A 12,917-nucleotide genomic window follows, 5' to 3' on the forward strand; every position below is an offset into this window, starting at 1 on the left:
CACAAACTGAGTTCTTTTCTATTAAGTTACATTCTACGTTAACTGTAAAAGCGGATTAGGATTAAGTCAGTGATTTCATAATGTAGCTGCCTCTATAAAAGATGCAGTTTGATGACTAGGGATGAGACAAGAAGCTATTATAATAAAACCACTCCGTACTGCTCTCAAAGCCTTCTCCATCCCAATCCTATATTCCCTCAGTTAACTCAGGACTTTATCTAATCTCCAGTGCCCGGATTGTACAAAGCTGCAACTGGAGGCTGCTCCTTTCCCATTTTTTCCCAAGGGATCTCAGGGCCTCAGTCAAAAACTGCTCTGAAGTTCCCAGGATAGAAGCTACGCTTCTCGACCAAGATTCCATTATATGAGAGTAAAGATGTAAAAACAGGATAAATCTTCAGTTAAGAGGAGAATGGAGGGAAAACATCAATGTAGCAAAAATGTCAATGTTTCTATGGGCAGAGAGAAAAATCTGGTGATCGATAGAGTAGATCAGAAAAATGTTTAGCCTGGAGTATGTGAAGAATAGGATATGATCTAGAAAGAGCAGTTGGCGTAGCAAAAACTTGGGAGGGTCTTGGTGCTCAGAACATACATGAAAGATATGAAAGAATTTATACATCTATCTGACCTCTGGAATCTCTGCATGCTTGGGTGGGTAGGAAGTACAAAGGCTTCTAATTTCTGGTGTTTGGTATCCCTCATCATCGGTGAAGCTCACTCAGTGAGAAGCCCCATGCTGAACTCAGCATTGTTGAACAACTTTTTCTTTTTTTCTTTACCCCTTGAAATGCAGAAAATATGTGGTAGAAAAAGCTAAATTGTATGCATGGAAACATCTGAATACTATGTTCAATCCACAAAGCAAGAATTGGGTATTTTGAAAAAAACAAACAGAAAACATTAAGAAATCCTCTAGAAATTTTTAAAAAATGGCTGAAAAGATATTTAATTAGATGTTATGAAAAGTAATTTTGACAATCCATTGAAAATCATGAGAGAGGGTGCCTGGGTGGCTCAGTTCGTTAAGCAATGGCCTTCGGCTCAGGTCCTGATCCTGGAGCCCCGGGATTGAGTCCTGAATCAGGCTCCCTGCTCAGCGGGGAGTCTGCTTCTCCCTCTGACCCTCCCCCCTCTCATGCTCTCTCTCTCTCTCAAATAAATAAATAAAATCTTAAAAAAAAAAAAGAAAATCATGAGAGAGAGAGAGAGAGAAAAATGAATGAAAGATCAACCCAGGATGTTTGATACAGTGCTAATAAATGTTTCATTAAAATGGAGAACATAGAAAAAACAATTAAAACAAAAATACAAGAGAATTACAAAAACTTAAGTTCTTCAGAATGAATGTATTCATCAAATGCCCGTGACAAAAAATTATACCCAAAGATTCATGAAATTACAGAATATTAGATATAAAAGGATTCTAAATGCTTCCAAGGAATACAACTTCAAGTAATGGTTGACTAAATATGCATGGAACAAACTTGTTATGAAAATAACTAGTCAGGATAAAGAGATTAAAATATACATACATCATTAAAGTAAATGGACAGTAAGGAGTTAGATTAAATTTTCACATAAAACCAAACAAATCAGTAGCAAAATGACAGATAATTCACAAAAACAGGTAAAACTTGAATAGAAATTTCACCAAAGGGAAAATCCATACGGCAGTGAATGACAGGAGTAGCACTGGGATAGTCAACACTTTTATGACCACGAGGAGTGAAAATGAAAAGGCATGCAGGGCAAATCTGTGAGTAACTCAAAACTGAAATAGATACATTTTGTTAAATATAATTAGAACTCAAAATAACATCATTGGCCTAAAATAGATGGGGAACCATGAAATGAATTTGAACAGACAAAAATCAAAGAGCTACATTCATATTTAAGAAAATGAAAATAAATTTAAAATTGGATACTGAAAAATTTGGTTTAACAAGTAGAAAGAAGAAGAAGAGGAGGAGGATCAACTTTGGCTGACAAACAAGAACATGCAAAGCACCTCAATCAAAGTACTATTTTAGGTGATTTTACACATGCTACCTTTAGTCTTCCTATTAACCCAAGTGATGAATATTTTTTTTATTTTAAGATTATTTATTTATCTGAGGGGGGAGGGGCAGAGGGAGAGATTGAAGGAGAGAAGCAGACTCTGCTGAGTGTGGAATCTGACGCGGGGCTCGATCCCACGACCTTGAGATCACAACCTGAGCTGAAATCAAGAGTGGGACACTCAACTAACTGAGCTACCCAGGCGCCCCTGATACATATTCTTAATCAACATTTTATAGAATTAATTTCTCCATGGCCATCCTGCTGATGGTGGTGTAACAAGTATTTGAATCCAAAACCAACAGTGAGGGATCTAAGTGGTCAATACTGGTTTAAATATAATTTATTGTAATAAAAGAGGCAAATCATTTGGTTACCTTTTAAATATATAAATTGTATTTGGTGAAAGATACTGTAGAGAAAATGCTGATGTATCTTAATGCAATGTGTTTAATTAGTTGTTTCTGTTTTAAAATATTATGATGTGCATTAAGTAATATTTGTCTCAGTCTAAAGGTATTGAGAAAGCTGTCAAAATACAGAGAACAAGGCTGTCTATTACCATCAGATGCATGATCCAATGAACTCACCGAACTCACAGCATCTCAAGAAAAGGGCTCACAGGTGACCACGAGACCCCGCACATGGGAGAAAGGGAAGGATCAAAGGGAAAAGTTTCCACATGTCTATAAAAGGGACCGTGCAGGACCCTTGGTGTGGGTCATTTCTTAAGTACCTCAGGGATGTTTCTCGTTTAAGAACAGTGTCAATAAATCAAGTGCACACGAATCCATACCTGACTGATTGGAATCACCACATGAAAGTGACCCTTGCTTAGAAATAGCGCTCGGGGTGCCTGGGTGACTCAGTCGGTTACGCGGCTGCCTTTGGCTCAGGTCATGATCCCAAGATCCTGGGATCGAGCCCCACGTCAGGCTCCCTGATCAGTGGAGAGTCTGCTTCTCCCTCTCCCTCTGCCTGCCTCTCTGCCTACTTGTGCTCTCTCTCTATCTCTCTGTCAAATAAATAAATAAAATCTTAAAAAAAAATTACATTAGAAATAGCGCTCGTTGTTCTGATGGCTTTTATGCTTTGATGCTATGAATTTGGCAGCCTATAAACTTGATTCTTTTCTCTATCCTTGCTGGGACAAGCAAGCTGGGGCCTCCTGATGGGGTGTGGAATGGGTTAACTGGGTGCTCGAAAGGACGAAGAGGAAGAAGCCCTGAGAAAATGAGCTTCTGGGGTGAAAACTGGTTTGGAACATGCAGGATTGGATGTACTGCATAAATACATTTCTCTTCCTCCAGAAGGTTGAACCAGACACAATGTGTAAGATTTCTACTAAAATGGGAAGTAAGTTTTGAATAATTGCAGGAGTTCAGTGATAGAAATGGCTGCATTGACTTCTTCTTTGCCGATTCAGACGCCTTTTATTTCTTTTTGTTGTCTGATTGCTGTGGCTAGGACTTCTAATACTATATTGAATAGCAGTGGTGATAGTGGACATCCCTGCCATGTTTCTGACCTTAGGGGGAAAGCTCTCAGTTTTTCCCCATTGAGAATGATATTCGCTGTGGGTTTTTCATAGATGGCTTTTATGATATTGAGGTATGTACCCTCTATCCCTACACTGTGAAGAGTTTTAATCAAGAAAGGATGCTATAGGGCGCCTGGGTGGCTCAGTTGGTTAAGCGACTGCCTTCGGCTCAGGTCATGATCCTGGAGTCCCGGGATCGAGTCCCGCATTGGGCTCCCTGCTCGACGGGGAGCCTGCTTCTCCCTCTGACCCTCCCCCCTCTCATGTGCTCTCTCATTCTCTCTGTCTCAAATAAATAAATAAAATCTTAAAAAAAAAAAAAGAAAGGATGCTGTAGTTTGTCAAATGCTTTTTCTGCATCTATTGAGAGGATCATATGGTTCTTGTTCTTTCTTTAATTAATGTAGTGTATCACATTGATTGATTTACAGATGTTGAACCAACCTTGCAGCCCAGGAATACAGACACATGAAAAAGTGCTCAACATTGCTCAGCATCAGGGAAATCCATATCAAAACCTCAATGAGCTACCACCTCACACCAGAAAGAATGGCTAAAATCAACAAGTCAGGAAACGACAGATGTTGGCAGGGATGCGGAGAAAGGGGAACCCTCCTACACTGTTGGTGGGAATGCAAGCTGGTGCAGCCACTCTGGAAAACAGTATGGAGGTTCCTCAGAAAGTTGAAAATAGAGCTACCATATGATCCAGCAATTGCACTACTGGGTATTTACCCCAAAGATACAAATGTAGTGATCCGAAAGGGTACGTGCACCCCGGTATTTATAGCAGCAATGTCCACAATAGCCCAACTATGGAAAAAGCCAAGATGTCTATCAACAGATGAATGGATAAAGAAGATGTGAGATATATATATATACGTGTGTGTGTGTATATATATATATATATATATGAATATTATGCAGCCATCAAAAGGAATGAAATCTTGCCATTTGCAATGACATGGATGGAACTAGAGGGTATTATGCTGAGTGAAATAAGTCAATCAGGGAAAGACATGTATCATATGATCTCACTGATATGAGGAATTCTTAATCTCAGGAAACAAACTGAGGGTTGCTGGAGTGGTAGGGGGGTGGGAGGGATGGGGTGGCTGGGTGATAGACATTGGGGAGGGTATGTGCTATGGTGAACACTGTGAATTGTGTAAGACTGATGAATCATAGACCTGTACCTCTGAAACAAATAATACATTATATGTTAAAAAAAAAAAAGAAGAAGAAGAAGATAGCAGGAGGGGAAGAATGAAGGGGGGGGAATCGGAGGGGGAGATGAACCATGAGAGACTATGGACTCTGAGAAACAAACTGAGGGTTCTAGAGGGGAGGGGGGTGGAGGGATGGGTTAGCCTGGTGATGGGTATTAAGGAGGGCACATATTGAATGGAGCACTGGGTGTTATATGCAAACAATGAATCATGGAACACTACATCAAAAACTAATGATGTAATGTATGGTGACTAACATAACATAATAAAATTAAAAAAAAGAAGTGGAGGGGAATATTATTTTTAAAATATGCTGAAATGAGTTAGTTATCAGAATTCTGTGTAAATTCTCAAAAGTTGTTCTTGCCTAAATGAGCCTTCTGCTTCTGGGCTAATTAAGTATGGCCACCCAGTCTGATGAAACATTGAAAAATAAATTAATATATAATTGAGAAAAAAAAGAGAAATGGCTGCATTGAGTACTCTGTTTTATCCATCACTGATGGAATTAAATGAAATAGAACGGTGTTTGGTCAGGAATGCTTTGCAGGTAACTTTACCCTGGGGAGAAGCTCATATCAAATGATGTAGAAATCCCTGTCAGCATTAAATTCTTTGAGACTAATCATTATGAAAAAAAGCAATAAGTAATTCAACAAATAATAATTAGATATTGAACAATGTGGGTAAATGGAAAAATTGCTGTTTGGTTAAATATGCTCTCTGATGAAATCCTTTAACTTTATCTAAGTGTATTGCCAAGGGACAATATTTGTAATAAAGAAACAATTTCTCCTTTAGTTATAATTCAGTCGAGAACTATTAAGTAGAAAGAATTGAAGAGTGTATAATGTATCTGTAACTGAGAAGATAATTGGGGGAAGGAAAAGACCGATGTACAAGATGAATCAAATCACCAATCACTCAGGAAAACATGCACATGAGCAGCAAAGCTAATGGTTACTTATTAATAACTGTACACAACCATTATTCTAGAGGTGTATTCCAACTTTAATATATAAAATCAATTTAATGTGGTTCTAACTCCCACCTCATGAAACAGCTTTAATTTATATGTGGATTGTGTGGTGTGTGTTAAAGCTGTGTCTACTGTGGTTTGTCATTCCAATAAATTGGGGCTTGGGATAGAAACGTGAGTGGGCAGGAAATCTGAAGTAACTTGAGACAAACTTTTTCATTATTATCAATAGTATTAAACAAGTTCAAAACCTGAAGTACATAATTTGTTTAAAATATACTTTGAATTATAGGCTATCTCTCTCTGGGAGCTCTGAAGCTATTTTAAATCTGCCTAATGAGCAGTTTATATAACCCCATTTACAAAACTTTAATAGGATCTATGTTCATGTGTAGAAGGGTATATAGTAAAAAAAAATTCCTTCAAAGTTATTGGATCATAGTGAAAATGTTTTGTGTACATGTATGCATAGAATATACAAAATCAATTTGATTTTTTTTCAATTAAAATGCGTCTGTGATAAGCAGAATTCTAAAATGACCCCCAATGGCTCAGGTGCTCGTATATTCTCTTTCTCTCGAGTGTGGGCAGAATATGTAAATATGATAGAATATCATTCCTAGGATAGTTTTACATTATATGTCAAAGATTTGCAGATGTAATTAAGATTTCTGATCAGTCTGAATTTGAGTTAATTCAAAGGGACAATATCCTAGGTGGCCTGGTAGGTGACCACTTAGAAGGGACAAGAAACACCAGCAGACACTCTCCAGCTGCCCTGTGGTGAGCTCTCTGGAAGCCTCACACTGATGTGACTCTGGGTGGAAACTGGGAGCTGCCAACCAGAGAGAAAATGGAGCCCTCCCTCGTGCCCCTCGAGGGAGCGAATTCTGCCAGCCCCTCGAAGGAGGACCTTGAGCCTCAGACAAAATTATCACCCCAACCAATACCATGATTTCAGCCTGGGGAGACCCTGTGCAGTGCATTATTATAATTTAAATTCTTTATCCTCTTCATACTTGTATTTTTTAGAGAGTATCTCTCTATGTTTATTGCTCTATGACTCATCAGGTTATCAATGAAATCTTTGGATTCTTAGCCACTAGAGATGAGAAAATCAGCTTTGCCACAGTCTTCCAACTTTCCCTTTTGACTTTTTAGCATAGGTGGCAGTATTTTTTGATAGTAAGAGTTTATGTCCATAACATAAGCCTCACATTGGTTTTGGTCTTGATTCTGCCATCAGACATGCTCACTGCTCACCCGCGCAGTCCTTGGATGGGAGTTCTGCTAGTCGTCCTCTAGTTCGGTGAATCCCTTCCAGCAGGTTATTCAAGAAGGACATGTGACAATAACATTCTCTGGGCTCTTGTATATAACAAAACACCACTGACTTTATATGTGAAAACAGAGTTTGGTGTGTATAAAATTGTTGGCCTCAGCTTCTTTCCTTGAACATTTGATAGGTATCGAATGTTGCTTCGTTTAAGTCTGAGACCCTGTGTAAATAACCTGGTGTTTTTACAGGTGCAGAAAGAATTCTTTATCTTTTGAAGTTTAGTAACTTCACTAGCCTATGTCCTTCTGTTGTTGTTGTTGTTGTTGTTTTAAGAAATCTCTACACTCAACATGGGGCTCAAACTCAGGACCCTGAGATCAAGAGTCACACGCTCTCCCGATGGAGTCAACCTGGCACCCCGTATCCTTTTTTCCTGATTCCTGAGGTATGTTGTGCTCCTGCAAAATGCACATTCCAGTGTTCCTTTAATTCAGAAGCATATTTCTTGACTTAGGTCTTTGTGTTAATTGTTTTATTTTTCTTTCATTGTTTTAGTTATCTTAAGGACTCTACTATTCATATAATGCTTTTTCATTGCCTCATTTATGTCGGTCATTTCCTCTATAGTAATTTCAATCTTTATTACATTTGATTTCCTTTTGTTCACTTTTCTCTCATGTACATATTTTCCTACATTTTTGCTCCCCACACCCCCTGCCGTTTGTGCAGCCCGTCTCCTCTGGGACCATTCCATATCTGTCTTCATTTTCCTAATTCTTTGGTGTTGTCCATTTGTTTCCTGCTGACTACTGTTTCACCTTTTTGTATTTTCTCCTCATCTCTGCTCAGAGATGTTACGTGTCTAACTTGTAGGTCGAGGGGATTAATATACCCTCAAGTCGTGGATTTTTTTTCACTGATTCTGTTTTGGTGGGCAGGGGAGATTTGATTACAAATTATATCTGTGAAAACACTAGTTTTTCCTCTGCAGACCATGTGCATGTTACGTGTGTTGATGAACTGCAGAATAGAAACCCCAGGTACCTGTGGAGCTGGGCGTTGTGGGAGGAGCCTCAGTCTCCCCACAGATGCCTGGGGAGGCAGACAAAGAGAATTCAAAATGGCACAGCAAATTCGTCAGCCTTTCTCATCAACACACAAAGACACCATTTGTTGCTGACTGCCTCCCTTAATTTGGTATGACTGGGTCCTTAATGATCTCACTCTGTTCCAAGTGACTGATTAGTTTTCTTAGAAAACTCTCTGACCTTGTTAAATGTGAAGTTTTAAAAAGGTGCAAAAGGGTCTGTGGTTTAGGCAAAGACCGTTCTCTAATCCTCCCAAACCAGGAGACAGACTCTGGATTGGATTCAGGGGGCTAGACATGGGGCTTGATCTCAGGATCCTGAGATCATGACCCTAAGATCATTACCTGAGCCAAAACCCAGGCACCCCTTGTACATGAGGCTCTTTCTACAAAGAATAAAGATGTAGCTGCATAAAAACCTAGAAGCAGTTTTGTAAACTTGTTATTTAAAATTTTGTAGATTATTCTATAACTTTATCTTTGATGGCCTAATATAAATCCCTGTACTTATTTACTTAAGTAAGTGAAACGTCAGTATTTTTACACATTCAGAAAAAAAATCCTCCAAATTTTCTTCACTTCAATAACTCTGAGTGAAAACATGCATAAAAAGTAGTCCCATATATCTATAATAGAATCCTTGGTTTGACGAAGTGTTTGATAATTATGGAATCTAGCATATTGCTGTCTAAGAATTAAGAATTAATTAAGAATTAAAAAGTATACATAATAGCTAACAGTTAACACAATAGACAACATGTTACCTAGCATCAGAATATTATCTTGTCCATTGCCCAATGCTGGTTTAACACAAGCAAAATCTGAAGCAAAGTTTAATACAATTAACTAAAATGATATAAATGTTTACCTTCTTAGAGTTACAAATTTTCTTCAAGTGTACTGAGATTTGTATATTTCACAGGTCACCATTTCCTAATAATATTCTCCTAGAATGGGTTAACAAGAGTGACAGAACATGCAGTAGGAAGGAACGTGATCTTTGGAAGCAGGCTGACAGGTTCTGTCCTTAATTGGTGGCATGACCTTGAGCAAGTAGGCTGATCTCTCCGAGCATCAGATTGGGATGATTACAGCTCTGAGGGTGAGGGTCTGATGCAGTAGATGGAGCAGGTAAGTGTTCAGATATGGTGTCAGACTCCATTCCAGCCGTAACTCAATGCAAGCAACCATACCATAGCTCCTGGCTCTCTCTCGAAAGTTAGCATCTCTTTTTCCATACTGCTTTAGGACTTTTCAAGATAGACATCTTTGGATAATTTTTAAAAAATGTTAGATTGAAACACTTGAATGCACTCCCAAGATGAACCACTGAGGGTCATTATCCCAAATTTGTGACTTTTGTAGCAATGAATTGTAGCAATAGAGTAGTTAGGAGTTATGCTATCTGGATTCCAATTTTACACAAATACTTAGGAGCTATGAGACCTCAGGCACATTTCTCAACTAATATGTGCCTCAGATTTTCTATAAATTGAGGGTAATTAATGATAGATAGGGTTGTTGTGGACTAAATGAATATAAGAAAGTTGAAATGTTCAGCCCTATATTTCACATACTGCTAAAAATCCACATTATTGTTATTTATGGGTAGTTTCCCAGGCTAGAATCATTTTATCAGTTCAGGTCCCTTATAGCCTGATGGGTCTTTTGAGAAGATGTAACATCTATTTTCACTTTCATTTCTAATCCAAAGCAGCCTTGCTCACTGGAATTGGCACTCAGCAGATCAATTTAATTTCTGCATAATGACTCTTTTTGTGATTATATCCAGCTCATTAGATTTCCATCAACATTTTCTTCTTTCCATCATTTTAGCCTTAAAATACCATGGTAGGTAGGCCACACTTAAGTTATGCTATTTGATTTGATCTCCTGGGAAAACCCCACCTTGTGGAAATGAGCATCGTATTTATTAATGTGACAATGAATTGGTGGCCAAGGTCTTCACACTGCTCGCCAGCAGCAGTTTGCCCAATGGGGTTCAGATTAGCTTCAATTCTAACCCCAAAGCCACATTTCTCAGTGTAACTATGACCTCAAATCCTACTTGCCTCCTCAAAGTTTACTTGAGCATTTTTCCCACTGAACCCTATATTTCCATAGGAATCCATTTCTAACACATGAGGTTTTAAGGCTTGTTCACTCTTAATAGGTACTCTTGTTTCCTATTTTATTATTTTATTCTCTATTAATATTTAATTGCCTTTTTCCCTTCTGATTTTGTCAGAATTCACTGCACTCTAGCAGCCCATCTCTGCAAGCTGCTGAAGAGCTGATTATTTGGAAAGATGAGTTCTAAACCTTCCCTTTGGCAATCTGAGTAGCTACACAGAAATGCAATGCATACATACATACATAATAAAGGTACCACATTTCTGAAGATATAACCGAAGATCTAGATGTGTGTTTTCTCTTTGTTAAGTGGAAAGGAAAATCACTATTTGTACCTATTTTCTCAACTAATTCAAATCTACGTTAGTGTTTGGGCTTTTGGAGAGAGCCTCTGACCACGATGCCCTGAAAGGCACCAGCTCTCCAGCCTGCAGCGTCCTAACTGGGCTTCACGTGGCTCCTGCTCTTCATTTGGCACAAACCCTCTTTCTGGGCTGGTATTCTCCATGCACAATGGCCGTCGTGTAGTTGCAAAGCTGAGGTAGGCAGTGGTCCCACATTCAAGGACTTTAACAATATGATCCCAACCTATCGGTTGTGTCTATAACCTCCTCCTTGCAGTTACGTGTATATTCCCAGGACCAGGACGTCTTGCCCTTTCTTGCCTTCAGCCATGTTCCTCTGCCTGGTGCATCCTTCCCCCATCCCATGTTGACCTGTGCAATCCTACGGCCTCTGGGAGCTCAGTACTGGTGTTCTTCAAGGGGCCTGTCCCAACCCTACAAGCAAGAGGTGAGTCTCTCTATATATTTCAGGCTATAAATGTGATGTGAGCACACGAAATGACCTCTGTCACTGCTTTATTGGACATTTCTTTTCTTTTTTTTTTTTTTTTTCAAAACCACTCAGACGGCATCCCTTCCCTCTAACTTCTCCAAAAGAGAAGAAGAACAATCATCAAAGACAAAGGGCTGATACATAAGTAACACCCAAAGCCAATTTCACGCTCAGGAAAAGATACTGCGCCTCCTCCTCATGGTTTCGGGTACTCTACACGTTCAGAGAAACTTCTCTAGTAACAAACTATAGAAATGATTCCTGGGCGCCTGGGTGGCTCAGATGGTTAAGCGTCTGCCTTCGGCTCAGGTCATGATCTCAGGGTCCTGGGATCGAGTCCCACATCGGGCTCCCTGCTCCTTGGGAGCCTGCTTCTCCCTCTGCCTCTCTCTCTCTGTCTCTCATGAATAAATAAATAAAATCTTAAAAAAAAAAAGAAAAAAGAAATGATTCCTGAAAGTATAGTTTTTTGGGGCATTTATTTTCTAATTCTGATCATGAAGCCCAAATGTAGGCACCTCCCTGCACTTCTTAAATTAGGTCAGTTGGTTTGCTTGAAAAGAGAGGTGAGCAGCAGGTAGATGGCTTTGCAAACTCAGTCCATTTTGTTAAACTCGCAACGTCCCATTTCTCTCTGAACAACCACACTTCCTATCCCTAGCAGGAGGAAATCAAAATCACCACTGCATTATGAAGAAGGTAACTCCAGGGAAGCCTTCAGGGACCTATTATCAATGACGCTCTGTGTCTTAGTCAGAAAGTATTTTTCAAAAAGCAAATCAACCATGGTTAAAAATACATATGGTATCTATCACTATGTTTGCAGCCCTCACATGAAAAGAGAGCTACTACTATATCTTTAAAACTGTTAGACATCTGTTGAAACGTAAAAGGCATCAGTATTTTTGTCTAGTGAAAACATATTTTTTGTCAAGAATGGGCTGCTGACTTCTGAAGAAAAATTCTTTGAGCTGTGTTAACATCACTGAAGCATCAGATACAAAGTAAAAAACTAAATTAATCCAGGCATTTTATATACAGCTTACATACTAACACCTTTGGCTAGGTTTCTGATGAATACATTCTCCAAGGAATTTTCCCTTAGGGTTACATTTATGTGTATTTTAATTTGTAGCCATTCATACCTCTATACTATTGCAGGTCTTTTCAGGGAACTACTTTAGATGTTTTATGTGCTAAGTGGGTGTGAGCAACATTTCTCAATTTATTGTTGTTATAACTGCATGGGCAGCCACAAAAATAATGTTCGAGATGTTGTTACTCTGCTGTCAACTTCTAAGATGAATATTTTAGACCCACTCAAAAATGAAAATGCATGTACGTAAACCATTTTGCATACATTTCAGGTGATTCATCTGGTTCAAGAAGCTCATGGGGCTCCCAACTATGACAGTTTTGAAATAGTCACAGGTTTCTTGATATCCTTCCTTTCAGAGATAGGGGTCTAAAACTGCCTGCTTGATGCTGAGTGGGCTGTGATTTGCTTGTAACCAACAGAACGTGCAGGGGTGACAGTGCATGGCTGGGTCACGAAACTTGATACACCGTGAAGAAGACAAATACCATTTGATTTCACTTATATGCATAAACAGACACACAAAAAAACAGAAACAGACTCATAGATATAGAGGGATAGACTGGTGGTTGCCAGACGGGAAGGGCCTGGGGGCCTGGGTGAAATAGGTAATAGGATTAAAAGGTACAACTCTTGCAGTTATAAAATGAATAAATCATGGGGATGAAAAGTAGAG

At 39.0% G+C, this 12,917-nt stretch overlaps 1 non-coding gene across 1 annotated transcript; it reads right to left on the minus strand.

The window, feature by feature from the left end:
• Positions 1-11,208: 11,208 nt before the first annotated feature.
• On the minus strand, positions 11,209-11,416 carry LOC118013045. The gene has a single exon (XR_004679916.1). It is a non-coding gene; the product is annotated as a small nucleolar RNA U3 (small nucleolar RNA).
• Between the last annotated feature and the right edge of the window lie 1,501 nt (positions 11,417-12,917).

This window comes from Mirounga leonina, unplaced genomic scaffold, assembly GCF_011800145.1.
Source record: "Mirounga leonina isolate KUSES-001 unplaced genomic scaffold, KU_Mleo_1.0 Mir_152, whole genome shotgun sequence".
NCBI lineage: Eukaryota > Metazoa > Chordata > Mammalia > Carnivora > Phocidae > Mirounga > Mirounga leonina.